Source organism: Strix aluco, chromosome W (genome assembly GCF_031877795.1).
Source record: "Strix aluco isolate bStrAlu1 chromosome W, bStrAlu1.hap1, whole genome shotgun sequence".
NCBI lineage: Eukaryota > Metazoa > Chordata > Aves > Strigiformes > Strigidae > Strix > Strix aluco.
The window spans coordinates 3,927,037-3,953,149 of NC_133970.1; positions in this window are offsets into that span (position 1 = coordinate 3,927,037).

Here is a 26,113-nt window from a genome sequence, read left to right on the forward strand (position 1 = left end):
CAGATCAGGTGGAGAGTTCAGGCGGTGGAGAGCTCAGCTCAGGCAGTGGAGAGCTCAGGCGTTGGAGAACTCAGGCGATGGAGAGCTAAGGCGGTGGAGAGCTCAGGCAGTCGTGAGCTCAGGCCTTGGAGAGCTCAGTTCAGGTCGAGAGCTCAGCTCAGGCGGTGCCGAGCTCAGCTCAGGTGGACAGGTCAGCTAAGGCGGTGGAGAGCTCAGCTCATGTGGAGAGCTCAGCTCAGCTGGAGAAGACAGCTCAGGTGGAGAGCTCAGCTCAGGCGGTTGACAGCTCAGCTCAGACGTTGGAGAGGTCAGGCGGTGGAGAGCTCAGCTCCTGTCGAGAACTCAGCTCAGGTGGTGGAGAACTCAGTACAGGCAGTGTAGAGCTCAGCTAAGGTTGAGAGCTCAGCTCAGGTGGAGAGCTCAGCTCAGGTGGAGAGTTCAGGCGGTGGAGAGCTCAGATCAGGTGGAGAGTTCAGGCGGTGGAAAGCTCAGCTCAGGCCGAGAGCTCAGGCGTTGGAGAGCTCAGGCGGTGGAGGGCTCAGCTCTGGTGGAGCGCTCAGCACAGGCGGTGTAGAGCTCAGCTAAGGCTGAGAGTTCAGCTCAGGCCGAGAGTTCAGGTGTTGGAGAGCTCAGGTGGTGGAGAGCTCAGCTCAGGCGTTGGAGAGCTCAGGCGGTCAGAACTCAGGCGGTGGAGATCTCATCTCAGGTCGAGAGCTTAGCTCACATGGTGAGCTCAAATCAGGTGGAGCGCTCAGCTCAGGCGGTGGAGAGCTCAGCTCATGTGGAGAGGTCAGCTCAGGTGGAGAGCTCAGCTCAGGAGGAGACATCAGCTGAGGGGGTGGAGAGCTCATCTCAGGCCGAGAGCTCAGGCGGTGGAGAGCTCAGGTCGTGGAGAGCTCAGGTGGTGGAGATCGCATCTCAGGTGGAGAGCTCAGCTCAGGTGGAGAGGTCAGTTCACACAGTGGAGAGCTCAGCTCAGCTGGAGAGCTCAGCTCAGGTGGAGAGCTCAGCTCAGGAGGAGACATCAGCTGAGGGGGTGGAGAGCTCATCTCAGGCCGAGAGCTCAGGCGGTGGAGAGCTCAGGTCGTGGAGAGCTCAGGTGGTGGAGATCGCATCTCAGGTGGAGAGCTCAGCTCAGGTGGAGAGGTCAGTTCACACAGTGGAGAGCTCAGCTCAGGTGGAGAGCTCAGGTGGTGGAGAGCCCAGGTGGAGGAGTGCTCACCTCAGGTGGTCGAGAGGTCAGGCGGTGGAGAGCTCAGCTCAGGTGGAGAATTCAGCTCAGGCAGCGGAGAGCTCAGCTAAGGCGATGGAGAGGTCAGGCGGTGGAGAATTAATCTCCTGTAGAGAGCTCAGCTGAGGCCGTGGAGAACTCAGCTCAGGCATTGGAGAGCTCAGCACAGGCGGTTGAGATCTCTGCTAAGGTGGAGAGCTCAGCTCAGGTCAAGGTCTCAGGCGGTGGAGAGCTCAGGTCAGGTGGAGAGCTCAGCTCAGGCGGTGGAGAGCTCAGCTCAGGTGGAGAGGTCAGCTCAGGCGGTGGAGAGCTCAGCTCCTGTCGAGAGCTCAGCTCAGGTGGTGGAGAACTCAGCACAGGCGGTTGAGATCTCTGCTAAGGTTGAGAGCTCAGCTCAGGTAAAGGTCTCAGGCGGTGGAGAGCTCAGGTCAGGTGGAGAGCTCAGCTCAGGCGGTGGAGAGCTCAGCTCAGGTGGAGAGGTCAGCTCAGGCGGTGGAGAGCTCAGATCAGGTGGAGAGCTTAGCTCCGGTGGAGACGAAAGCTCAGGTGGATAGTTCAGCTCAGGCGGTTGAGAGCTCAGCTCAGGCGTTGGAGAGGTCAGGCGGTGGAGAGCTCAGCTCCTGTCGAGAGCTCAGCTCAGGTGGTGGAGCGCTCAGCACAGGCGGTGTAGAGCTCAGCTAAGGTTGAGAGTTCAGCTCAGGCTGAGAGTTCAGGCGTTGGAGAGCTCAGGTGGTGGAGAGCTCAGCTCAGGCGTTGGAGAGCTCAGGCGGTCAGAACTCAGGCAGTGGAGATTTCATCTCAGGTCGAGAGCTTAGCTCACATGGTGAGCTCAAATCAGGTGGAGCGCTCAGCTCAGGCGGTGGAGAGCTCAGCTCATGTGGAGAGGTCAGCTCAGGTGGAGAGCTCAGCTCAGGAGGAGACATCAGCTGAGGGGGTGGAGACCTCAGGTCAGGCCGAGAGCTCAGGCGGTGGAGAGCTCAGGTCGTGGAGAGCTCAGGTAGTGGAGATCTCATCTCAGGTGGAGAGCTCAGCTCAGGTGGAGAGGTCAGTTCACACAGTGGAGAGCTCATCTCAGGTGGAGAGCCCAGGTGGAGGAGTGCTCACCTCAGGTGGTCGAGAGGTCAGGCGTTGGAGAGCTCAGCTCAGGTGCAGAGGTCAGCTCAGGTGGAGAGGTCAGCTCAGGCGGTGGAGAGCTCAGATCAGGTGGAGAGCTTAGCTCCGGTGGAGACGACAGCTCAGGTGGATAGTTCAGCTCAGGCGGTTGAGAGCTCAGCTCAGGCGTTGGAGAGGTCAGGCGGTGGAGAGCTCAGCTCCTGTCGAGAGCTCAGCTCAGGTGGTGGAGAACTCAGCACAGGCGGTGGAGAGCTCTGCTAAATTTGAGAGCTCAGCTCAGGTGGAGAGCTCAGATGGTGGAGAGCTCAGCTCAGGTGGAGAGCTAGGCTCAGGTGGAGAGCTCAGCTCAGGCGGTGGAGAGCTCAGCTAAGGTTGTGAGCTCAGCTCAGGTGGAGAGCTCAGCTCAGGTGGTGAGCTCAGCTCAGGTCGAGATCTCAGGCGGTGGAGAGCTCAGGTCAGGTGGAGAGCTCAGACCAGGCGGGGAGAGCTCTGCGTTGGAGAACTCAGGCGTTGGAGAGCTAAGGAGGTGGAGAGCTCAGGCAGTGGTGAGCTCAGTCATTGGAGAGCTCAGCTCAGGTGGAGAGCTCAGCTCCGGCGGTGCAGAGCTCAGCTCAGGCGGTGGAGAGCTCAGATCAGGTCGAGAGCTGAGGTCAGTTGGAGAGCTCAGCTCAGGTGGAGAGTTCAGGCGTTGGAGAGCTCAGGCGGTCAGAACTCAGGCGGTGGAGATCTCATCTCAGGTCGAGAGCTTAGCTCACATGGTGAGCTCAAATCAGGTGGAGTGCTCAGCTCAGGCGTTGGAGAGGTCAGGCGGTGGAGAGCTCAGCTCCTGTCGAGAGCTCAGCTCAGGTGGTGGAGAACTCAGCACAGGCGGTGGAGAGCTCTGCTAAAGTTGAGAGCTCAGCTCAGGTGGAGAGCTCAGATGGTGGAGATCTCAGCTCAGGTGGAGAGCTAGGCTCAGGTGGAGAGCTCAGCTCAGGCGGTGGAGAGCTCAGCTAAGGTTGAGAGCTCAGCTCAGGTGGTGAGCTCAGCACAGGTCGAGATCTCAGGCGGTGGAGAGCTCAGGTCAGGTGGAGAGCTCAGATCAGGCGGTGAGAGCTCAGGCATTGGAGAACTCAGGCGGTGGAGAGCTAAGGAGGTGGAGAGCTCAGGCAGTGGTGAGCTCAGTCATTGGAGAGCTCAGCTCAGGTGGAGAGCTCAGCTCCGGCGGTGCAGAGCTCAGCTCAGGCGGTGGAGAGCTCAGCTCAGGCAGTGGAGAGCTCAGGCGTTGGAGAACTCAGGCGATGGAGAGCTAAGGCGGTGGAGAGCTCAGGCGGTCGTGAGCTCAGGCCTTGGAGAGCTCAGCTCAGGTTGAGAGCTCAGCTCAGGCGGTGGCGAGCTCAGCTCAGGTGGAGAGTTCAGCTCAGGCGGTGGAGAGCTCAGCTCAGGTGGAGAGGTCAGCTCAGGCGGTGGAGAGCTCAGATCAGGTGGAGAGCTTAGCTCCGGTGGAGACGACAGCTCAGGTGGATAGTTCAGCTCAGGCGGTTGAGAGCTCAGCTCAGGCGTTGGAGAGGTCAGGCGGTGGAGAGCTCAGCTCCTGTCGAGAGCTCAGCTCAGGTGGTGGAGAACTCAGCACAGGCGGTGTAGAGCTCAGCTAAGGTTGAGAGCTCAGCTCAGGTGGAGAGCTCTGGCGGTGGAGAGCTCAGGTGTTGGAGAGCTCGGATCAGGTGGAGAGATCAGCTCAGTGGGTGGAGAGCTCAGCTCAGGCCGAGAGCTCAGGCATTGGAGAGCTCAGGCGGTGGAGGGCTCAGCTCAGGTGCAGAAGTCAGTTCAGGTGGAGAGTTCAGCTCAGGCGGTGGAGAGCTCAGGTCGTGGAGAGCTCAGGTGGTGGAGATCTCATCTCAGGTGGAGAGCTCAGCTCAGGTGGAGAGGTCCGTTCACACAGTGGAGAGCTCAGCTCAGGTGGAGAGATCAGCTCAGGTGGAGAGCTAAGGCGGTGGAGAGCCCAGGTGGAGGAGTGCTCAGCTCAGGTGCAGAATTTAGCTCAGGCAGCAGAGAGCTCAGCTAAGGCGGTGGAGAGCTCTGCTAAAGTTGAGAGCTCAGCTCAGGTGGAGAGCTCAGATGGTGGAGATCTCAGCTCAGGTGGAGAGCTAGGCTCAGGTGGAGAGCTCAGCTCAGGCGGTGGAGAGCTCAGCTAAGGTTGAGAGCTCAGCTCAGGTGGTGAGCTCAGCACAGGTCGAGATCTCAGGCGGTGGAGAGCTCAGGTCAGGTGGAGAGCTCAGATCAGGCGGTGAGAGCTCAGGCATTGGAGAACTCAGGCGGTGGAGAGCTAAGGAGGTGGAGAGCTCAGGCAGTGGTGAGCTCAGTCATTGGAGAGCTCAGCTCAGGTGGAGAGCTCAGCTCCGGTGGTGCAGAGCTCAGCTCAGGCGGTGGAGAGCTCAGCTCAGGCAGTGGAGAGCTCAGGCGTTGGAGAACTCAGGCGATGGAGAGCTAAGGCGGTGGAGAGCTCAGGCGGTCGTGAGCTCAGGCCTTGGAGAGCTCAGCTCAGGTTGAGAGCTCAGCTCAGGCGGTGGCGAGCTCAGCTCAGGTGGAGAGTTCAGCTCAGGCAGTGGAGAGCTCAGCTCAGGTGGAGAGGTCAGCTCAGGCGGTGGAGAGCTCAGATCAGGTGGAGAGCTTAGCTCCGGTGGAGACGACAGCTCAGGTGGATAGTTCAGCTCAGGCGGTTGAGAGCTCAGCTCAGGCGTTGGAGAGGTCAGGCGGTGGAGAGATCAGCTCCTGTCGAGAGCTCAGCTCAGGTGGTGGAGAACTCAGCACAGGCGGTGGAGAGCTCTGCTAAAGTTGAGAGCTCAGCTCAGGTGGAGAGCTCGGATGGTGGAGATCTCAGCTCAGGTGGAGAGTTAGGCTCAGGTGGAGAGCTCAGCTCAGGCGGTGGAGAGCTCAGCTAAGGTTGAGAGCTCAGCTCAGGTGGTGAGCTCAGCACAGGTCGAGATCTCAGGCGGTGGAGAGCTCAGGTCAGGTGGAGAGCTCAGATCAGGCGGTGAGAGCTCAGGCATTGGAGAACTCAGGCGGTGGAGAGCTAAGGAGGTGGAGAGCTCGGATCAGGTGGAGAGATCAGCTCAGCGGGTGGAGAGCTCAGCTCAGGCCGAGAGCTCAGGCATTGGAGAGCTCAGGCGGTGGAGGGCTCAGCTCAGGTGCAGAAGTCAGTTCAGGTGGAGAGTTCAGCTCAGGCGGTGGAGAGCTCAGGTCGTGGAGAGCTCAGGTGGTGGAGATCTCATCTCAGGTGGAGAGCTCAGCTCAGGTGGAGAGGTCCGTTCACACAGTGGAGAGCTCAGCTCAGGTGGAGAGATCAGCTCAGGTGGAGAGCTAAGGCGGTGGAGAGCCCAGGTGGAGGAGTGCTCAGCTCAGGTGCAGAATTTAGCTCAGGCAGCAGAGAGCTCAGCTAAGGCGGTGGAGAGCTCTGCTAAAGTTGAGAGCTCAGCTCAGGTGGAGAGCTCAGATGGTGGAGATCTCAGCTCAGGTGGAGAGCTAGGCTCAGGTGGAGAGCTCAGCTCAGGCGGTGGAGAGCTCAGCTAAGGTTGAGAGCTCAGCTCAGGTGGTGAGCTCAGCACAGGTCGAGATCTCAGGCGGTGGAGAGCTCAGGTCAGGTGGAGAGCTCAGATCAGGCGGTGAGAGCTCAGGCATTGGAGAACTCAGGCGGTGGAGAGCTAAGGAGGTGGAGAGCTCAGGCAGTGGTGAGCTCAGTCATTGGAGAGCTCAGCTCAGGTGGAGAGCTCAGCTCCGGCGGTGCAGAGCTCAGCTCAGGCGGTGGAGAGCTCAGCTCAGGCAGTGGAGAGCTCAGGCGTTGGAGAACTCAGGCGATGGAGAGCTAAGGCGGTGGAGAGCTCAGGCGGTCGTGAGCTCAGGCCTTGGAGAGCTCAGCTCAGGTTGAGAGCTCAGCTCAGGCGGTGGCGAGCTCAGCTCAGGTGGAGAGTTCAGCTCAGGCGGTGGAGAGCTCAGCTCAGGTGGAGAGGTCAGCTCAGTCGGTGGAGAGCTCAGATCAGGTGGAGAGCTTAGCTCCGGTGGAGACGACAGCTCAGGTGGATAGTTCAGCTCAGGCGGTTGAGAGCTCAGCTCAGGCGTTGGAGAGGTCAGGCGGTGGAGACATCAGCTCCTGTCGAGAGCTCAGCTCAGGTGGTGGAGAACTCAGCACAGGCGGTGGAGAGCTCTGCTAAAGTTGAGAGCTCAGCTCAGGTGGAGAGCTCGGATGGTGGAGATCTCAGCTCAGGTGGAGAGTTAGGCTCAGGTGGAGAGCTCAGCTCAGGGGGTGGAGAGCTCAGCTAAGGTTGAGAGCTCAGCTCAAGTGGAGAGCTCAGCTCAGGTGGTGAGCTCAGCTCAGGTCAAGATCTCAGGCGGTGGAGAGCTCAGCTCAGGTGGAGAGCTCAGCTCCGGCGGTGCAGAGCTCAGCTCAGGCGGTGGAGAGCTCAGATCAGGTCGAGAGCTGAGGTCAGTTGGAGAGCTCAGCTCAGGTGGAGAGTTCAGGCGGTGGAGAGCTCAGGCGGTCAGAACTCAGGCGGTGGAGATCTCATCTCAGGTCGAGAGCTTAGCTCACATGGTGATCTCAAATCAGGTGGAGCGCTCAGCTCAGGCGGTGGAGAGCTCAGCTCATGTGGAGAGCTCAGCTCAGGTGGAGAGCTCAGGTGGTGGAGAGCCCAGGTGGAGGAGTGCTCACCTCAGGTGGTCGAGAGGTCAGGCGGTGGAGAGCTCAGCTCAGGTGGAGAATTCAGCTCAGGCAGCGGAGAGCTCAGCTAAGGCGATGGAGAGGTCAGGCGGTGGAGAATTAATCTCCTGTAGAGAGCTCAGCTGAGGCGGTGGAGAACTCAGCTCAGGCATTGGAGAGCTCAGCACAGGCGGTTGAGATCTCTGCTAAGGTGGAGAGCTCAGCTCAGGTCAAGCTCTCAGGCGGTGGAGAGCTCAGCTCAAGTGGAGAGGTCAGCTCAGGCGGTGGAGAGCTAAGGAGGTGGAGAGCTCAGGCAGTGGTGAGCTCAGTCATTGGAGAGCTCAGCTCAGGTGGAGAGCTCAGCTCCGGCGGTGCAGAGCTCAGCTCAGGCGGTGGAGAGCTCAGATCAGGTCGAGAGCTGAGGTCAGTTGGAGAGCTCAGCTCAGGTGGAGAGTTCAGGAGGTGGAGAGCTCAGCTCAGGCAGTGGAGAGCTCAGGCGTTGGAGAAATCAGGCGATGGAGAGCTAAGGCGGTGGAGAGCTCAGGCGGTCGTGAGCTCAGGCCTTGGAGAGCTCAGCTCAGGTTGAGAGCTCAGCTCAGGCGGTGGCGAGCTCAGCTCAGGTGGAGAGTTCAGCTCAGGCGGTTGAGAGCTCAACTCAGGCGTTGGAGAGGTCAGGCGGTGGAGAGCTCAGCTCCTGTCGAGAGCTCAGCTCAGGTGGTGGAGAACTCAGCACAGGCGGTGTAGAGCTCAGCTAAGGTTGAGAGCTCAGCTCAGGTGGAGAGCTCTGGCGGTGGAGAGCTCAGGCGTTGGAGAGCTCGGATCAGGTGGAGAGATCAGCTCAGCGGGTGGAGAGCTCAGCTCAGGCCGAGAGCTCAGGCATTGGAGAGCTCAGGCGGTGGAGGGCTCAGCTCAGGTGCAGAAGTCAGTTCAGGTGGAGAGTTCAGCTCAGGCGGTGGAGAGCTCAGGTCGTGGAGAGCTCAGGTGGTGGAGATCTCATCTCAGGTGGAGAGCTCAGCTCAGGTGGAGAGGTCCGTTCACACAGTGGAGAGCTCAGCTCAGGTGGAGAGATCAGCTCAGGTGGAGAGCTAAGGCGGTGGAGAGCCCAGGTGGAGGAGTGCTCAGCTCAGGTGCAGAATTTAGCTCAGGCAGCAGAGAGCTCAGCTAAGGCGGTGGAGAGCTCTGCTAAAGTTGAGAGCTCAGCTCAGGTGGAGAGCTCAGATGGTGGAGATCTCAGCTCAGGTGGAGAGCTAGGCTCAGGTGGAGAGCTCAGCTCAGGCGGTGGAGAGCTCAGCTAAGGTTGAGAGCTCAGCTCAGGTGGTGAGCTCAGCACAGGTCGAGATCTCAGGCGGTGGAGAGCTCAGGTCAGGTGGAGAGCTCAGATCAGGCGGTGAGAGCTCAGGCATTGGAGAACTCAGGCGGTGGAGAGCTAAGGAGGTGGAGAGCTCAGGCAGTGGTGAGCTCAGTCATTGGAGAGCTCAGCTCAGGTGGAGAGCTCAGCTCCGGCGGTGCAGAGCTCAGCTCAGGCGGTGGAGAGCTCAGCTCAGGCAGTGGAGAGCTCAGGCGTTGGAGAACTCAGGCGATGGAGAGCTAAGGCGGTGGAGAGCTCAGGCGGTCGTGAGCTCAGGCCTTGGAGAGCTCAGCTCAGGTTGAGAGCTCAGCTCAGGCGGTGGCGAGCTCAGCTCAGGTGGAGAGTTCAGCTCAGGCGGTGGAGAGCTCAGCTCAGGTGGAGAGGTCAGCTCAGTCGGTGGAGAGCTCAGATCAGGTGGAGAGCTTAGCTCCGGTGGAGACGACAGCTCAGGTGGATAGTTCAGCTCAGGCGGTTGAGAGCTCAGCTCAGGCGTTGGAGAGGTCAGGCGGTGGAGACATCAGCTCCTGTCGAGAGCTCAGCTCAGGTGGTGGAGAACTCAGCACAGGCGGTGGAGAGCTCTGCTAAAGTTGAGAGCTCAGCTCAGGTGGAGAGCTCGGATGGTGGAGATCTCAGCTCAGGTGGAGAGTTAGGCTCAGGTGGAGAGCTCAGCTCAGGGGGTGGAGAGCTCAGCTAAGGTTGAGAGCTCAGCTCAGGTGGAGAGCTCAGCTCAGGTGGTGAGCTCAGCTCAGGTCAAGATCTCAGGCGGTGGAGAGCTCAGCTCAGGTGGAGAGCTCAGCTCCGGCGGTGCAGAGCTCAGCTCAGGCGGTGGAGAGCTCAGATCAGGTCGAGAGCTGAGGTCAGTTGGAGAGCTCAGCTCAGGTGGAGAGTTCAGGCGGTGGAGAGCTCAGGCGGTCAGAACTCAGGCGGTGGAGATCTCATCTCAGGTCGAGAGCTTAGCTCACATGGTGATCTCAAATCAGGTGGAGCGCTCAGCTCAGGCGGTGGAGAGCTCAGCTCATGTGGAGAGCTCAGCTCAGGTGGAGAGCTCAGGTGGTGGAGAGCCCAGGTGGAGGAGTGCTCACCTCAGGTGGTCGAGAGGTCAGGCGGTGGAGAGCTCAGCTCAGGTGGAGAATTCAGCTCAGGCAGCGGAGAGCTCAGCTAAGGCGATGGAGAGGTCAGGCGGTGGAGAATTAATCTCCTGTAGAGAGCTCAGCTGAGGCGGTGGAGAACTCAGCTCAGGCATTGGAGAGCTCAGCACAGGCGGTTGAGATCTCTGCTAAGGTGGAGAGCTCAGCTCAGGTCAAGCTCTCAGGCGGTGGAGAGCTCAGCTCAAGTGGAGAGGTCAGCTCAGGCGGTGGAGAGCTAAGGAGGTGGAGAGCTCAGGCAGTGGTGAGCTCAGTCATTGGAGAGCTCAGCTCAGGTGGAGAGCTCAGCTCCGGCGGTGCAGAGCTCAGCTCAGGCGGTGGAGAGCTCAGATCAGGTCGAGAGCTGAGGTCAGTTGGAGAGCTCAGCTCAGGTGGAGAGTTCAGGAGGTGGAGAGCTCAGCTCAGGCAGTGGAGAGCTCAGGCGTTGGAGAAATCAGGCGATGGAGAGCTAAGGCGGTGGAGAGCTCAGGCGGTCGTGAGCTCAGGCCTTGGAGAGCTCAGCTCAGGTTGAGAGCTCAGCTCAGGCGGTGGCGAGCTCAGCTCAGGTGGAGAGTTCAGCTCAGGCGGTTGAGAGCTCAACTCAGGCGTTGGAGAGGTCAGGCGGTGGAGAGCTCAGCTCCTGTCGAGAGCTCAGCTCAGGTGGTGGAGAACTCAGCACAGGCGGTGTAGAGCTCAGCTAAGGTTGAGAGCTCAGCTCAGGTGGAGAGCTCTGGCGGTGGAGAGCTCAGGCGTTGGAGAGCTCGGATCAGGTGGAGAGATCAGCTCAGCGGGTGGAGAGCTCAGCTCAGGCCGAGAGCTCAGGCATTGGAGAGCTCAGGCGGTGGAGGGCTCAGCTCAGGTGCAGAAGTCAGTTCAGGTGGAGAGTTCAGCTCAGGCGGTGGAGAGCTCAGGTCGTGGAGAGCTCAGGTGGTGGAGATCTCATCTCAGGTGGAGAGCTCAGCTCAGGTGGAGAGGTCCGTTCACACAGTGGAGAGCTCAGCTCAGGTGGAGAGATCAGCTCAGGTGGAGAGCTAAGGCGGTGGAGAGCCCAGGTGGAGGAGTGCTCAGCTCAGGTGCAGAATTTAGCTCAGGCAGCAGAGAGCTCAGCTAAGGCGATGGAGAGGTCATGCGGTGGAGAACTCAGCTGCTGTCGAGAGATCAGCTAAGGCGGTGGAGAGCTCAGCACAGGCGGTGTAGAACTCAGCTAAGGTTGAGAGCTCAGCTCAGGTGGAGAGCTCTGGCGGTGGAGAGCTCAGGCGTTGGAGAGCTCGGATCAGGTGGAGAGATCAGCTCAGCGGGTGGAGAGCTCAGCTCAGGCCGAGAGCTCAGGCATTGGAGAGCTCAGGCGGTGGAGGGCTCAGCTCAGGTGCAGAAGTCAGTTCAGGTGGAGAGTTCAGCTCAGGCGGTGGAGAGCTCAGGTGGTGGAGATCTCAGGTGGTGGAGATCTCATCTCAGGTGGAGAGCTCAGCTCAGGTGGAGAGGTCCGTTCACACAGTGGAGAGCTCAGCTCAGGTGGAGAGATCAGCTCAGGTGGAGAGCTAAGGCGGTGGAGAGCCCAGGTGGAGGAGTGCTCAGCTCAGGTGCAGAATTTAGCTCAGGCAGCAGAGAGCTCAGCTAAGGCGATGGAGAGGTCATGCGGTGGAGAACTCAGCTGCTGTCGAGAGCTCAGCTAAGGCGGTGGAGAGCTCAGGTCAGGCGTTGGAGAGCTCAGCACAGGCGGTTGAGATCTCTGCTAAGGTTGAGAGCTCAGCTCAGGTCGAAATCTCAGGCGGTGGAGAGCTCAGGTCAGGTGGAGAGCTCAGATCAGGTGGTGAGAGCTCAGGCGTTGGAGAATTCACGCAGTGGAGAGCTAAGGAGGTGGAGAGCTCAGGCAGTGGTGAGCTCAGTCATTGGAGAGCTCAGCTCAGGTCGAGAGGTCAGCTCAGGCGGTTGAGAGCTCAGCTCATGTAGAGAGCTGATGTCAGTTGGAGAGCTCAGCTCAGGTGGAGAGTTCAGGCGGTGGAGAGCTCAGATCAGGTGGAGAGTTCAGGCGGTGGAGAGCTCAGCTCAGGCAGTGGAGAGCTCAGGCGTTGGAGAACTCAGGCGATGGAGAGCTAAGGCGGTGGAGAGCTCAGGCAGTCGTGAGCTCAGGCCTTGGAGAGCTCAGTTCAGGTCGAGAGCTCAGCCCAGGCGGTGCCGAGCTCAGCTCAGGTGGACAGGTCAGCTCAGGCGGTGGAGAGCTCAGCTCATGTGGAGAGCTCAGCTCAGCTGGAGAAGACAGCTCAGGTGGAGAGCTCAGCTCAGGCGGTTGACAGCTCAGCTCAGGCGGTTGACAGCTCAGCTCAGACGTTGGAGAGGTCAGGCGGTGGAGAGCTCAGCTCCTGTCGAGAACTCAGCTCAGGTGGTGGAGAACTCAGTACAGGCGGTGTAGAGCTCAGCTAAGGTTGAGAGCTCAGCTCAGGTGGAGAGCTCTGGCGGTGCAGAGCTCAGGCGGTGGAGAGCTCGGATCAGGTGGAGAGATCAGCTCAGCGGATGGAGAGTTCAGCTCAGGCCGAGAGCTCAGGCGTTGGAGAGCTCAGGCGGTGGAGGGCTCAGCTCTGGTGGAGCGCTCAGCACAGGCGGTGTAGAGCTCAGCTAAGGCTGAGAGTTCAGCTCAGGCCGAGAGTTCAGGTGTTGGAGAGCTCAGGTGGTGGAGAGCTCAGCTCAGGCGTTGGAGAGCTCAGGCGGTCAGAACTCAGGCGGTGGAGATCTCATCTCAGGTCGAGAGCTTAGCTCACATGGTGAGCTCAAATCAGGTGGAGCGCTCAGCTCAGGCGGTGGAGAGCTCAGCTCATGTGGAGAGGTCAGCTCAGGTGGAGAGCTCAGCTCAGGAGGAGACATCAGCTGAGGGGGTGGAGAGCTCATCTCAGGCCGAGAGCTCAGGCGGTGGAGAGCTCAGGTCGTGGAGAGCTCAGGTGGTGGAGAGCTCAGCTCAGGTGGAGAGCTCAGCTCAGGTGGAGAGCTCAGGTGGTGGAGAGCCCAGGTGGAGGAGTGCTCACCTCAGGTGGTCGAGAGGTCAGGCGGTGGAGAGCTCAGCTCAGGTGGAGAATTCAGCTCAGGCAGCGGAGAGCTCAGCTAAGGCAATGGAGAGGTCAGGCGGTGGAGAACTAATCTCCTGTAGAGAGCTCAGCTGAGGAGGTGGAGAGCTCAGCTCAGGCATTGGAGAGTTCAGCACAGGTGGTTGAGATCTCTGCTAAGGTGGAGAGCTCAGCTCAGGTCAAGGTCTCAGGCGGTGGAGAGCTCAGGTCAGGTGGAGAGCTCAGCTCAGGCGGTGGAGAGGTCAGCTCAGGTGGAGAGGTCAGCTCAGGCGGTGGAGAGCTCAGCTCCTGTCGAGAGCTCAGCTCAGGTGGTGGAGAACTCAGCACAGGCGGTTGAGATCTCTGCTAAGGTTGAGAGCTCAGCTCAGGTAAAGGTCTCAGGCGGTGGAGAGCTCAGGTCAGGTGGAGAGCTCAGCTCAGGCAGTGGAGAGCTCAGCTCAGGTGGAGAGGTCAGCTCAGGCGGTGGAGAGCTCAGATCAGGTGGAGAGCTTAGCTCCGGTGGAGACGACAGCTCAGGTGGATAGTTCAGCTCAGGCGGTTGAGAGCTCAGCTCAGGCGTTGGAGAGGTCAGGCGGTGGAGAGCTCAGCTCCTGTCGAGAGCTCAGCTCAGGTGGTGGAGAACTCAGCACAGGCGGTGGAGAGCTCTGCTAAAGTTGAGAGCTCAGCTCAGGTGGAGAGCTCAGATGGTGGAGATCTCAGCTCAGGTGGAGAGCTAGGCTCAGGTGGAGAGCTCAGCTCAGGCGGTGGAGAACTCAGCTCTGGTGGAGAGCTCAGCACAGGGGGTGGAGAGCTCAGCTAAGGTTGAGAGCTCAGCTCAGGTGGAGAGCTCAGCTCAGGTGGTGAGCTCAGCTCAGGTCGAGATCTCAGGCCGTGGAGAGCTAGGCTCAGGTGGAGAGCTCAGCTCAGGCGGTGGAGAACTCAGCTCTGGTGGAGAGCTCAGCTCCGGCGGTGCAGAGCTCAGCTCAGGCGGTGGAGAGCTCAGATCAGGTCGAGAGCTGAGGTCAGTTGGAGAGCTCAGCTCAGGTGGAGAGTTCAGGAGGTGGAGAGCTCAGCTCAGGCAGTGGAGAGCTCAGGCGTTGGAGAACTCAGGCGATGGAGAGCTAAGGCGGTGGAGAGCTCAGGCGGTCGTGAGCTCAGGCCTTGGAGAGCTCAGCTCAGGTTGAGAGCTCAGCTCAGGCGGTGGCGAGCTCAGCTCAGGTGGAGAGTTCAGCTCAGGCGGTTGAGAGCTCAACTCAGGCGTTGGAGAGGTCAGGCGGTGGAGAGCTCAGCTCCTGTCGAGAGCTCAGCTCAGGTGGTGGAGAACTCAGCACAGGCGGTGTAGAGCTCAGCTAAGGTTGAGAGCTCAGCTCAGGTGGAGAGCTCTGGCGGTGGAGAGCTCAGGCGTTGGAGAGCTCGGATCAGATGGAGAGATCAGCTCAGCGGGTGGAGAGCTCAGCTCAGGCCGAGAGCTCAGGCATTGGAGAGCTCAGGCGGTGGAGGGCTCAGCTCAGGTGCAGAAGTCAGTTCAGGTGGAGAGTTCAGCTCAGGCGGTGGAGAGCTCAGGTCGTGGAGAGCTCAGGTGGTGGAGATCTCATCTCAGGTGGAGAGCTCAGCTCAGGTGGAGAGGTCGTTCACACAGTGGAGAGCTCAGCTCAGGTGAAGAGATCAGCTCAGGTGGAGAGCTAAGGCGGTGGAGATCTCATCTCAGGTGGAGAGCTCAGCTCAGGTGGAGAGGTCCGTTCACACAGTGGAGAGCTCAGCTCAGGTGGAGAGATCAGCTCAGGTGGAGAGCTAAGGCGGTGGAGAGCCCAGGTGGAGGAGTGCTCAGCTCAGGTGCAGAATTTAGCTCAGGCAGCAGAGAGCTCAGCTAAGGCGATGGAGAGGTCATGCGGTGGAGAACTCAGCTGCTGTCGAGAGATCAGCTAAGGCGGTGGAGAGCTCAGGTCAGGCGTTGGAGAGCTCAGCACAGGCGGTTGAGATCTCTGCTAAGGTTGAGAGCTCAGCTCAGGTCGAAATCTCAGGCGGTGGAGAGCTCAGGTCAGGTGGAGAGCTCAGATCAGGTGGTGAGAGCTCAGGCGTTGGAGAATTCATGCAGTGGAGAGCTAAGGAGGTGGAGAGCTCAGGCAGTGGTGAGCTCAGTCATTGGAGAGCTCAGCTCAGGTCGAGAGGTCAGCTCAGGCGGTTGAGAGCTCAGCTCATGTAGAGAGCTGATGTCAGTTGGAGAGCTCAGCTCAGGTGGAGAGTTCAGGCGGTGGAGAGCTCAGATCAGGTGGAGAGTTCAGGCGGTGGAGAGCTCAGCTCAGGCAGTGGAGAGCTCAGGCGTTGGAGAACTCAGGCGATGGAGAGCTAAGGCGGTGGAGAGCTCAGGCAGTCGTGAGCTCAGGCCTTGGAGAGCTCAGTTCAGGTCGAGAGCTCAGCTCAGGCGGTGCCGAGCTCAGCTCAGGTGGACAGGTCAGCTCAGGCGGTGGAGAGCTCAGCTCATGTGGAGAGCTCAGCTCAGCTGGAGAAGACAGCTCAGGTGGAGAGCTCAGCTCAGGCGGTTGACAGCTCAGCTCAGACGTTGGAGAGGTCAGGCGGTGGAGAGCTCAGCTCCTGTCGAGAACTCAGCTCAGGTGGTGGAGAACTCAGTACAGGCAGTGTAGAGCTCAGCTAAGGTTGAGAGCTCAGCTCAGGTGGAGAGCTCTGGCGGTGCAGAGCTCAGGCGGTGGAGAGCTCGGATCAGGTGGAGAGATCAGCTCAGCGGATGGAGAGTTCAGCTCAGGCCGAGAGCTCAGGCGTTGGAGAGCTCAGGCGGTGGAGGGCTCAGCTCTGGTGGAGCGCTCAGCACAGGCGGTGTAGAGCTCAGCTAAGGCTGAGAGTTCAGCTCAGGCCGAGAGTTCAGGTGTTGGAGAGCTCAGGTGGTGGAGAGCTCAGCTCAGGCGTTGGAGAGCTCAGGCGGTCAGAACTCAGGCGGTGGAGATCTCATCTCAGGTCGAGAGCTTAGCTCACATGGTGAGCTCAAATCAGGTGGAGCGCTCAGCTCAGGCGGTGGAGAGCTCAGCTCATGTGGAGAGGTCAGCTCAGGTGGAGAGCTCAGCTCAGGAGGAGACATCAGCTGAGGGGGTGGAGAGCTCATCTCAGGCCGAGAGCTCAGGCGGTGGAGAGCTCAGGTCGTGGAGAGCTCAGGTGGTGGAGATCGCATCTCAGTTGGAGAGCTCAGCTCAGGTGGAGAGGTCAGTTCACACAGTGGAGAGCTCAGCTCAGGTGGAGAGCTCAGCTCAGGTGGAGAGCTCAGGTGGTGGAGAGCCCAGGTGGAGGAGTGCTCACCTCAGGTGGTCGAGAGGTCAGGCGTTGGAGAGCTCAGCTCAGGTGGAGAATTCAGCTCAGGCAGCGGAGAGCTCAGCTAAGGCGATGGAGAGCTCAGCACAGGCGGTTGAGATCTCTGCTAAGGTGGAGAGCTCAGCTCAGGTCAAGGTCTCAGGCGGTGGAGAGCTCAGGTCAGGTGGAGAGCTCAGCTCAGGCGGTGGAGAGCTCAGCTCAGGTGGAGAGGTCAGCTCAGGCGGTGGAGAGCTCAGCTCCTGTCGAGAGCTCAGCTCAGGTGGTGGAGAACTCAGCACAGGCGGTTGAGATCTCTGCTAAGGTTGAGAGCTCAGCTCAGGTAAAGGTCTCAGGCGGTGGAGAGCTCAGGTCAGGTGGAGAGCTCAGCTCAGGCGGTGGAGAGCTCAGCTCAGGTGGAGAGGTCAGCTCAGGCGGTGGAGAGCTCAGATCAGGTGGAGAGCTTAGCTCCGGTGGAGACGAAAGCTCAGGTGGATAGTTCAGCTCAGGCGGTTGAGAGCTCAGCTCAGGCGTTGGAGACGTCAGGCGGTGGAGAGCTCAGCTCCTGTCGAGAGCTCAGCTCAGGTGGTGGAGCGCTCAGCACAGGCGGTGTAGAGCTCAGCTAAGGTTGAGAGTTCAGCTCAGGCCGAGAGTTCAGGCGTTGGAGAGCTCAGGTGGTGGAGAGCTCAGCTCAGGCGTTGGAGAGCTCAGGCGGTCAGAACTCAGGCAGTGGAGATTTCATCTCAGGTCGAGAGCTTAGCTCACACGGTGAGCTCAAATCAGGTGGAGCGCTCAGCTCAGGCGGTGGAGAGCTCAGCTCATGTGGAGAGGTCAGCTCAGGTGGAGAGCTCAGCTCAGGAGGAGACATCAGCTGAGGGGGTGGAGAGCTCATCTCAGGCCGAGAGCTCAGGCGGTGGAGAGCTCAGGTCGTGGAGAGCTCAGGTAGTGGAGATCTCATCTCAGGTGGAGAGCTCAGCTCAGGTGGAGAGGTCAGTTCACACAGTGGAGAGCTCATCTCAGGTGGAGAGCTCAGCTCAGGTGGAGAGCCCAGGTGGAGGAGTGCTCACCTAGGTGTTCGAGAGGTCAGGCGTTGGAGAGCTCAGCTCAGGTGGAGAGGTCAGCTCAGGTGGAGAGGTCAGCTCAGGCGGTGGAGAGCTCAGATCAGGTGGAGAGCTTAGCTCCGGTGGAGACGACAGCTCAGGTGGATAGTTCAGCTCAGGCGGTTGAGAGCTCAGCTCAGGCGTTGGAGAGGTCAGGCGGTGGAGAGCTCAGCTCCTGTCGAGAGCTCAGCTCAGGTGGTGGAGAACTCAGCACAGGCGGTGGAGAGCTCTGCTAAATTTGAGAGCTCAGCTCAGGTGGAGAGCTCAGATGGTGGAGATCTCAGCTCAGGTGGAGAGCTACGCTCAGGTGGAGAGCTCAGCTCAGGCGGTGGAGAGCTCAGCTAAGGTTGTGAGCTCAGCTCACGTGGAGAGCTCAGCTCAGGTAGTGAGCTCAGCTAAGGTCGAGATCTCAGGCGGTGGAGAGCTCAGGTCAGGTGGAGAGCTCAGACCAGGCGGGGAGAGCTCTGCGTTGGAGAACTCAGGCGTTGGAGAGCTAAGGAGGTGGAGAGCTCAGGCAGTGGTGAGCTCAGTCATTGGAGAGCTCAGCTCAGGTGGAGAGCTCAGTTCCGGCGGTGCAGAGCTCAGCTCAGGCGGTGGAGAGCTCAGATCAGGTCGAGAGCTGAGGTCAGTTGGAGAGCTTAGCTCAGGTGGAGAGTTCAGGCGTTGGAGAGCTCAGGCGGTCAGAACTCAGGCGGTGGAGATCTCATCTCAGGTCGAGAGCTTAGCTCACATGGTGAGCTCAAATCAGGTGGAGTGCTCAGCTCAGGCGTTGGAGAGGTCAGGCGGTGGAGAGCTCAGCTCCTGTCGAGAGCTCAGCTCAGGTGGTGGAGAACTCAGCACAGGCGGTGGAGAGCTCTGCTAAAGTTGAGAGCTCAGCTCAGGTGGAGAGCTCAGATGGTGGAGATCTCAGCTCAGGTGGAGAGCTAGGCTCAGGTGGAGAGCTCAGCTCAGGCGGTGGAGAGCTCAGCTAAGGTTGAGAGCTCAGCTCAGGTGGTGAGCTCAGCACAGGTCGAGATCTCAGGCGGTGGAGAGCTCAGGTCAGGTGGAGAGCTCAGATCAGGCGGTGAGAGCTCAGGCATTGGAGAACTCAGGCGGTGGAGAGCTAAGGAGGTGGAGAGCTCAGGCAGTGGTGAGCTCAGTCATTGGAGAGCTCAGCTCAGGTGGAGAGCTCAGCTCCGGCGGTGCAGAGCTCAGCTCAGGCGGTGGAGAGCTCAGCTCAGGCAGTGGAGAGCTCAGGCGTTGGAGAACTCAGGCGATGGAGAGCTAAGGCGGTGGAGAGCTCAGGCGGTCGTGAGCTCAGGCCTTGGAGAGCTCAGCTCAGGTTGAGAGCTCAGCTCAGGCGGTGGCGAGCTCAGCTCAGGTGGAGAGTTCAGCTCAGGCGGTGGAGAGCTCAGCTCAGGTGGAGAGGTCAGCTCAGTCGGTGGAGAGCTCAGATCAGGTGGAGAGCTTAGCTCCGGTGGAGACGACAGCTCAGGTGGATAGTTCAGCTCAGGCGGTTGAGAGCTCAGCTCAGGCGTTGGAGAGGTCAGGCGGTGGAGACATCAGCTCCTGTCGAGAGCTCAGCTCAGGTGGTGGAGAACTCAGCACAGGCGGTGGAGAGCTCTGCTAAAGTTGAGAGCTCAGCTCAGGTGGAGAGCTCGGATGGTGGAGATCTCAGCTCAGGTGGAGAGTTAGGCTCAGGTGGAGAGCTCAGCTCAGGGGGTGGAGAGCTCAGCTAAGGTTGAGAGCTCAGCTCAGGTGGAGAGCTCAGCTCAGGTGGTGAGCTCAGCTCAGGTCAAGATCTCAGGCGGTGGAGAGCTCAGCTCAGGTGGAGAGCTCAGCTCCGGCGGTGCAGAGCTCAGCTCAGGCGGTGGAGAGCTCAGATCAGGTCGAGAGCTGAGGTCAGTTGGAGAGCTCAGCTCAGGTGGAGAGTTCAGGCGGTGGAGAGCTCAGGCGGTCAGAACTCAGGCGGTGGAGATCTCATCTCAGGTCGAGAGCTTAGCTCACATGGTGATCTCAAATCAGGTGGAGCGCTCAGCTCAGGCGGTGGAGAGCTCAGCTCATGTGGAGAGCTCAGCTCAGGTGGAGAGCTCAGGTGGTGGAGAGCCCAGGTGGAGGAGTGCTCACCTCAGGTGGTCGAGAGGTCAGGCGGTGGAGAGCTCAGCTCAGGTGGAGAATTCAGCTCAGGCAGCGGAGAGCTCAGCTAAGGCGATGGAGAGGTCAGGCGGTGGAGAATTAATCTCCTGTAGAGAGCTCAGCTGAGGCGGTGGAGAACTCAGCTCAGGCATTGGAGAGCTCAGCACAGGCGGTTGAGATCTCTGCTAAGGTGGAGAGCTCAGCTCAGGTCAAGCTCTCAGGCGGTGGAGAGCTCAGCTCAAGTGGAGAGGTCAGCTCAGGCGGTGGAGAGCTAAGGAGGTGGAGAGCTCAGGCAGTGGTGAGCTCAGTCATTGGAGAGCTCAGCTCAGGTGGAGAGCTCAGCTCCGGCGGTGCAGAGCTCAGCTCAGGCGGTGGAGAGCTCCGATCAGGTCGAGAGCTGAGGTCAGTTGGAGAGCTCAGCTCAGGTGGAGAGTTCAGGAGGTGGAGAGCTCAGCTCAGGCAGTGTAGAGCTCAGGCGTTGGAGAAATCAGGCGATGGAGAGCTAAGGCGGTGGAGAGCTCAGGCGGTCGTGAGCTCAGGCCTTGGAGAGCTCAGCTCAGGTTGAGAGCTCAGCTCAGGCGGTGGCGAGCTCAGCTCAGGTGGAGAGTTCAGCTCAGGCGGTTGAGAGCTCAACTCAGGCGTTGGAGAGGTCAGGCGGTGGAGAGCTCAGCTCCTGTCGAGAGCTCAGCTCAGGTGGTGGAGAACTCAGCACAGGCGGTGTAGAGCTCAGCTAAGGTTGAGAGCTCAGCTCAGGTGGAGAGCTCTGGCGGTGGAGAGCTCAGGCGTTGGAGAGCTCGGATCAGGTGGAGAGATCAGCTCAGCGGGTGGAGAGCTCAGCTCAGGCCGCGAGCTCAGGCATTGGAGAGCTCAGGCGGTGGAGGGCTCGGCTCAGGTGCAGAAGTCAGTTCAGGTGGAGAGTTCAGCTCAGGCGGTGGAGAGCTCAGGTCGTGGAGAGCTCAGGTGGTGGAGATCTCATCTCAGGTGGAGAGCTCAGCTCAGGTGGAGAGGTCCGTTCACACAGTGGAGAGCTCAGCTCAGGTGGAGAGATCAGCTCAGGTGGAGAGCTAAGGCGGTGGAGAGCCCAGGTGGAGGAGTGCTCAGCTCAGGTGCAGAATTTAGCTCAGGCAGCAGAGAGCTCAGCTAAGGCGATGGAGAGGTCATGCGGTGGAGAACTCAGCTGCTGTCGAGAGCTCAGCTAAGGCGGTGGAGAGCTCAGGTCAGGCGTTGGAGAGCTCAGCACAGGCGGTTGAGATCTCTGCTAAGGTTGAGAGCTCAGCTCAGGTCGAAATCTCAGGCGGTGGAGAGCTCAGGTCAGGTGGAGAGCTCAGATCAGGTGGTGAGAGCTCAGGCGTTGGAGAATTCACGCAGTGGAGAGCTAAGGAGGTGGAGAGCTCAGGCAGTGGTGAGTTCAGTCATTGGAGAGCTCAGCTCAGGTCGAGAGGTCAGCTCAGGCGGTTGAGAGCTCAGCTCATGTAGAGAGCTGATGTCAGTTGGAGAGCTCAGCTCAGGTGGAGAGTTCAGGCGGTGGAGAGCTCAGATCAGGTGGAGAGTTCAGGCGGTGGAGAGCTCAGCTCAGGCAGTGGAGAGCTCAGGCGTTGGAGAACTCAGGCGATGGAGAGCTACAGCGGTGGAGAGCTCAGGCAGTCGTGAGCTCAGGCCTTGGAGAGCTCAGTTCAGGTCGAGAGCTCAGCTCAGGCGGTGCCGAGCTCAGCTCAGGTGGACAGGTCAGCTCAGGCGGTGGAGAGCTCAGCTCATGTGGAGAGCTCAGCTCAGCTGGAGAAGACAGCTCAGGTGGAGAGCTCAGCTCAGGCGGTTGACAGCTCAGCTCAGACGTTGGAGAGGTCAGGCGGTGGAGAGCTCAGCTCCTGTCGAGAACTCAGCTCAGGTGGTGGAGAACTCAGTACAGGCGGTGTAGAGCTCAGCTAAGGTTGAGAGCTCAGCTCAGGTGGAGAGCTCTGGTGGTGCAGAGCTCAGGCGGTGGAGAGCTCGGATCAGGTGGAGAGATCAGCTCAGCGGATGGAGAGTTCAGCTCAGGCCGAGAGCTCAGGCGTTGGAGAGCTCAGGCGGTGGAGGGCTCAGCTCTGGTGGAGCGCTCAGCACAGGCGGTGTAGAGCTCAGCTAAGGCTGAGAGTTCAGCTCAGGCCGAGAGTTCAGGTGTTGGAGAGCTCAGGTGGTGGAGAGCTCAGCTCAGGCGTTGGAGAGCTCAGGCGGTCAGAACTCAGGCGGTGGAGATCTCATCTCAGGTCGAGAGCTTAGCTCACATGGTGAGCTCAAATCAGGTGGAGCGCTCAGCTCAGGCGGTGGAGAGCTCAGGTCATGTGGAGAGGTCAGCTCAGGTGGAGAGCTCAGCTCAGGAGGAGACATCAGCTGAGGGGGTGGAGAGCTCATCTCAGGCCGAGAGCTCAGGCGGTGGAGAGCTCAGGTCGTGGAGAGCTCAGGTGGTGGAGATCGCATCTCAGGTGGAGAGCTCAGCTCAGGTGGAGAGGTCAGTTCACACAGTGGAGAGCTCAGCTCAGGTGGAGAGCTCAGCTCAGGTGGAGAGCTCAGGTGGTGGAGAGCCCAGGTGGAGGAGTGCTCACCTCAGGTGGTCGAGAGGTCAGGCGTTGGAGAGCTCAGCTCAGGTGGAGAATTCAGCTCAGGCAGCGGAGAGCTCAGCTAAGGCAATGGAGAGGTCAGGCGGTGGAGAACTAATCTCCTGTAGAGAGCTCAGCTGGGGAGGTGGAGAGCTCAGGTCAGGTGGAGAGCTCAGATCAGGTGGTGAGAGCTCAGGCGTTGGAGAATTCACACAGTGGAGAGCTAAGGAGGTGGAGAGCTCAGGCAGTGGTGAGCTCAGTCATTGGAGAGCTCAGCTCAGGTCGAGAGGTCAGCTCAGGCGGTTGAGAGCTCAGCTCATGTAGAGAGCTGATGTCAGTTGGAGAGCTCAGCTCAGGTGGAGAGTTCAGGCGGTGGAGAGCTCAGATCAGGTGGAGAGTTCAGGCGGTGGAGAGCTCAGCTCAGGCAGTGGAGAGCTCAGGCGTTGGAGAACTCAGGCGATGGAGAGCTACAGCGGTGGAGAGCTCAGGCAGTCGTGAGCTCAGGCCTTGGAGAGCTCAGTTCAGGTCGAGAGCTCAGCTCAGGCGGTGCCGAGCTCAGCTCAGGTGGACAGGTCAGCTCAGGCGGTGGAGAGCTCAGCTCATGTGGAGAGCTCAGCTCAGCTGGAGAAGACAGCTCAGGTGGAGAGCTCAGCTCAGGCGGTTGACAGCTCAGCTCAGACGTTGGAGAGGTCAGGCGGTGGAGAGCTCAGCTCCTGTCGAGAACTCAGCTCAGGTGGTGGAGAACTCAGTACAGGCAGTGTAGAGCTCAGCTAAGGTTGAGAGCTCAGCTCAGGTGGAGAGCTCTGGCGGTGCAGAGCTCAGGCGGTGGAGAGCTCGGATCAGGTGGAGAGATCAGCTCAGCGGAAGGAGAGTTCAGCTCAGGCCGAGAGCTCAGGCGTTGGAGAGCTCAGGCGGTGGAGGGCTCAGCTCTGGTGGAGCGCTCAGCACAGGCGGTGTAGAGCTCAGCTAAGGCTGAGAGTTCAGCTCAGGCCAAGAGTTCAGGTGTTGGAGAGCTCAGGTGGTGGAGAGCTCAGCTCAGGCGTTGGAGATCTCAGCTCAGGCGGTGGAGAGCTCAGCTCCTGTCGAGAGCTCAGCTCAGGCGGTGGAGAACTCAGCACAGGTGGTGGAGAGCTCTGCTAAGGTTGAGAGCTCAGCTAAGGTGGAGAGCTCAGGCGGTGGAGAGCTCAACTCAGGCCGAGAGCTCAGGCGTTGGAGAGCTCAGGCGGTGGAGAGCTCAGCACAGGCAGTGGAGGGCTCAGTTCAGGCGGTGGAGATCTCAGGCGGTGGAGAGCTCAGCTCAGGTGGAGAGCTCAGCTCAGGCGGTGGAGAACTCAGCTCAGGTGGAGAGCTCAGCTAAGGTGGTGGAGAGCTCAGGCGTCTGAGAGGTCAAATCAGGTCGAGAGCGCAGCTCAGGTCGAGAGCTCAGGTGGGGAGAGCTCAGCTCAGGCGGTGGAGAGCTCAGCTCATGAAGAGAGCTGAGCTCAGTTGGATAGCTCAGCTGAGGTGGAGAGCTCAGGCGGAGGACTGCTCAGCTCAGGCGGTGGAGATCTCAGCTCAGGTGGAGAGCTCAGCTCAGGTGGAGAGGTCAGCTCAGGCCTTGGAGAGCTCAGCTCAGGTGGTGAGCTCAGACGTTGGAGAGCTCAGGTGGTGGAGAGCTCAGCTCATGTGGAGAGCTCAGCTCAGGTGGAGAGCTCAGCTCTGGTGGAGAGCTCAGATCAGGTGGAGAGATCAGCTCAGGGGGTGGAGAGCTCAGGCGGTGGAGATCTCATCTCAGGTCGAGAGCTCAGCTCACATGGTGAGCTCAAATCAGGTGGAGAGCTCAGCTCAGGCGGTGGATAACTTAGCTCATGTGTAGAGGTCAGATCAGGTGGAGAGCTCAGGCGGTGGAGAGCTCAGCTGGTAGAGAGCTCATCTCAGGTGGACAGCTCAGCTCAGGTGGAGAGCTCAGCTCTAGTGGAGAGCTCAGGTGGTGGAGAGCTCAGGTGGTGGAGAGCTCAGGTGGTGGAGAGCTCAGCTCAGGTGGAGAGCTCAGCTCAGGTGGAGAGGTCAGCTCAGGCCTTGGAGAGCTCAGCTCAGGTGGAGAGCTCAGGCGTTGGAGAGCTCAGGTGTTGGAGAGCTCAGCTCAGGTGGAGATCTCAGGCGTTGGAGAGCTCAGGTGTTGGAGAGCTCAGCTCTGGTGGAGAGCTCAGGCGGTGGAGAGCTCAGGTGGTGGAGAGCTCAGGTGGTGGAGAGCTCAGCTCAGGTGGAGATGTCAGCTCAGGTGGAGAGGTCAGCTCAGGTGGTGGAGAGCTCAGCTCAGGTGGAGAGCTCAGCTCAGGTGGAGAGCTCAGGCGGTGGAGAGCTCAGCTGGTGGAGAGCTCAGCTCATGAGGAGAGCTCAGCTCAGGTGGAGAGCTCAGCTCTGGTGGAGAGCTCAGGCGGTGGAGAGCTCAGGTGGTGGAGAGCTCAGGTGGTGGAGAGCTCATCTCAGGTGGAGAGCTCATCTCAGGTGGAGAGGTCAGCTCTGACAGTGGAGAGCTCAGCTCAGATGGAGAGCTCAGCTCAGGTGGAGAGCTCAGGCAGTGAGAACTCAGGTCCGGCGGTGGAGAGCTCAGCTCAGGCGGTGGAGAGCTCAGATGAGTTCCAGAGCTCAGGCAGTGAGAGCTCAGCTCAGGCAGTGGAGAGCTCAGGCGTTGGAGAACTCAAGCGATGGAGACCTAAGGCGGTGGAGACCTCAGGCGGTGGTGACCTCAGGCCTCGGAGAGCTCAGCTCAGGTCGAGAGGTCAGCACAGGCAGTGGAGAGCTCAGCTCATGTAGAGAGCTGTGCTCAGTTGGAGAGCTCAGCTGAGGTGGAGAGCTCAGGCAGAGGAGTGCCCACCTCAGGCGGTGGAGAGCTCATCTCAGGCGGTGGAGTGCTCAGCTCTGGTGGAGAGCTCAGCACAGGCGTTGGAGAGCTCAGTTCAGGCGGTGGAGATCTCAGGCGGTGGAGAGCTCAGCTCAGGTGGAGAGCTCAGCTCAGGCGGTGGAGAGCTCAGCTCAGGTGGAGAGCTCAGCTCAGGTGGTGGAGAGCTCAGGCGGTGGAGAGCTCAGATCAGGTCGAGACCTCAGCTGGGGAGAGCTCAGCTCAGGCAGTGGAGAACTCAGGCGGAGGAGAGCTAAGGCGATGGAGTGCTCAGATGGTGGTGAGCTCAGGCATTGGAGAGCTCAGCTCAGGCGGTGGAGTGCTCAGCTCAGGTGGAGAGGTCAGCTCAGGTGGAGAGGACAGCTCAGGTGGAGAGCTCAGCTCAGGCGGCGGAGATCTCAGCTCAGGCGGTGGAGAGCTCAGCTCCTGTCGAGAGCTCAGCTCAGGCGGTGGAGAACTCAGCACAGGTGGTGGAGAGCTCTGCTAAGGTTGAGAGCTCAGCTAAGGTGGAGAGCTCAGGCGGTGGAGAGCTCAACTCAGGCCGAGAGCTCAGGCGTTGGAGAGCTCAGGCGGTGGAGAGCTCAGCACAGGCAGTGGAGGGCTCAGTTCAGGCGGTGGAGATCTCAGGCGGTGGAGAGCTCAGCTCAGGTGGAGAGCTCAGCTCAGGCGGTGGAGAACTCAGCTCAGGTGGAGAGCTCAGCTAAGGTGGTGGAGAGCTCAGGCGTCTGAGAGGTCAAATCAGGTCGAGAGCGCAGCTCAGGTCGAGAGCTCAGGTGGGGAGAGCTCAGCTCAGGCGGTGGAGAGCTCAGCTCATGAAGAGAGCTGAGCTCAGTTGGATAGCTCAGCTGAGGTGGAGAGCTCAGGCGGAGGACTGCTCAGCTCAGGCGGTGGAGATCTCAGCTCAGGTGGAGAGGTCAGCTCAGGTGGAGTGGACAGCTCAGGTTCAGAAGACAGCTCAGGTGGTGAGCTCAGACGGTGGATAGCTCAGGTGGTGGAGAGCTCAGCTCATGTGGAGAGCTCAGCTCAGGTGGAGAGCTCAGCTCTGGTGGAGAGCTCAGATCAGGTGGAGAGATCAGCTCAGGGGGTGGAGAGCTCAGGAGGTGGAGATCTCATCTCAGGTCGAGAGCTCAGCTCACATGGTGAGCTCAAATCAGGTGGAGAGCTCAGCTCAGGCGGTGGATAACTTAGCTCATGTGTAGAGGTCAGATCAGGTGGAGAGCTCAGGCGGTGGAGAGCTCAGCTGGTAGAGAGGTCAGATCAAGTGGAGAGCTCAGGCGGTGGAGAGCTCAGCTGGTAGAGAGCTCATCTCAGGTGGACAGCTCAGCTCAGGTGGAGAGCTCAGCTCTAGTGGAGAGCTCAGGTGGTGGAGAGCTCAGGTGGTGGAGAGCTCAGGTGGTGGAGAGCTCAGCTCAGGTGGAGAGCTCAGCTCAGGTGGAGATCTCAGCTCAGGTGGAGAGGTCAGCTCAGGCCTTGGAGAGCTCAGCTCAGGTGGAGAGCTCAGGCGTTGGAGAGCTCAGGTGTTGGAGAGCTCAGCTCTGGTGGAGAGCTCAGGCGGTGGAGAGCTCAGGTGGTGGAGAGCTCAGGTGGTGGAGAGCTCAGCTCAGGTGGAGATGTCAGCTCAGGTGGA